The sequence below is a fragment of the Camarhynchus parvulus genome, chromosome 4 (genome assembly GCF_901933205.1).
Source record: "Camarhynchus parvulus chromosome 4, STF_HiC, whole genome shotgun sequence".
Taxonomy (NCBI): Eukaryota; Metazoa; Chordata; class Aves; order Passeriformes; family Thraupidae; genus Camarhynchus; species Camarhynchus parvulus.
Window position 1 is genome coordinate 45,548,051 of NC_044574.1, and position 2,071 is coordinate 45,550,121.

Sequence of the window (2,071 nt, forward strand, 5' to 3'; positions counted from 1 at the left end):
CACCCTTCTCACTCCCTCCTTTAGCCCTAGCAAAGCTGGTGGCAACATCTGCAGTTTGCATCACCCAGAGTGCCTATTACAAGGTCCCATTTTTGGCAGTTCATAGCTTTACTCATACCTTTAATCCTGCATGCTGAAATCTTTTGGGCTCTGCCTCCAGCTCAATGCCTGCCTTGAGCTAGGTGTGCTCTCAAATTCCTAGCAAAACCAACTCAGCTGTTTCCAAGAAAATAATTAGAGAAAAAAATGGCTGAGACCTGGCTTTCTTTAATCTCTTTTCCAGAACCCTCACTGCGGCCAGAGAAAGTTTGGGATGTGCCAGTGATGGATCAAGCACATGTCTTACTCTCTGCCCCTCAGAAGTCCCCCTAGATTTTCTCAGCACCAGCATTTTAGGGCATATGTAACCTACATATCCACTGCTATCATTGCAATCTGCATCAGCTTCCTGACCCTGCCACACTGGGGATGTAAAAAGTCCAACATTGACTGCTTCAGCCCAGTGTCTGCTAGTGGAACCCAATGGCACAAGCAGAAGAGCAGCAGCCCACACACTTGCTGGGGCACCACTCCACACACCAAGCACCTACCTTGCAGGTGCTCCAGCCTCCAGGAGCTCAAGCCTACATGCAGTTGCAGCCACATCACCTTCCCAGGACACAAAGCACAGAGCTGGGGACTGCTGGCAGGAACCACAGCATCTGCCATATCTGCCTTCCTCTAGGGAAGAGAGGGGTTAAAAGAAGGAAATACAGGGGAAAGGGGAACAAAGAATGGGAAAGAAAGAGTGAGCAAATTAGCTTTTTCCTCTGCCTTGCTGGGGAGCTGCAGTTTTCTCTGGCTGCTGCAATTCTAGCTTATGTTATTGAAGTAAGATGTGCTGGGTCACAAGAGGAAAAAGAAAATCATCAGCTAATAATCCTGCTTGTCCTTCATCTCTGTGGTGAGACTGCCTCAGGATCATCCCCATCTTCTAAAAGTCACTCTTTCCAGCAGAACTAGGAAAAGCAGGGGCCAGAGCAGTGGTCCCCAAAGATCCCGGTCTAGGACAGCTGTGCCACTGGCAGGGTCACTGTACACGGGGGCTGGGTCCTGTCCAGTCCAGCTGTGCCATTCAGTGACACTTGATCTCACTGCTTGCATTCAAGGCCTGAAAGCTGACAAAACATGAGCCCTCCTTCTGCTCTTAAATTCCCATTTGCTCTTCGGTGAGATTAAGATTACCTGTGTGGCTGGGCCTCCAGCGGACTGAAAAATACAATTTTTATGCACAATGCTTGTGATACACTTTAGATGAACATATGGAAAGGATGACGATTTCTTTACAGAGAGGACTACATGTAGTTGTGTGCAGACATCAGGCCAACCTATTTTACCTTTGCTGCCTCTCTCTGCACAAGGTGCCATTCCATCCCAATGGCCTCCTTGCAGAGACCATGTAAAGGGTTATCAATTACTGCCAGCTTCCTCATCTACTGAGATGTCTTAAACAGCTACGACACGAGAATCCGTGTTCCTTCTGTGTACTACACTCAGTATTGCCCAGCTGTTTGAGCTTGAACTAACCACTGAAAAAAGAAAATACTCCACCACCTGCAGAGTCATTTCTGACCAGACATTTGCCAGGCACAGCAGGTCAGGGAGCATCAGAGCCCAGGAGCGTGAGAGGATGCTGGCCCTGGCCCCGTGTGTGCTGGGAGGTCGCCTGGCCACGCGTGCTCCAGCTGTGCCCGCGCCGGCACGCAGCCTGCAATGAGCATCACCCGGCCACAGCCACTGAGCCACACTGGAGGCAAATGCTCTGCTTAATTGGTCTCAGCTGGAAGCTGCCCTGTGCATGTCAGCGTGTTTAAGAAAGCAGGTCTACAGGAGAGAAGACACCAGAGTAACCAATTAAAGGAAAAAAAAACGATTTCACTTCCCCCTCTTTCCCAGCCCTAAGCCCTGGAAGTTTGTTTTATTTTTAAGAAGGAGTGTTTCTCACTGTTAATGAAATCAACTTGAGAATAAGGTTTTGCTGTTGATATTTCCAAGTCTAGTACTGACAGCATTTGTGGAGATAGTTACAGAG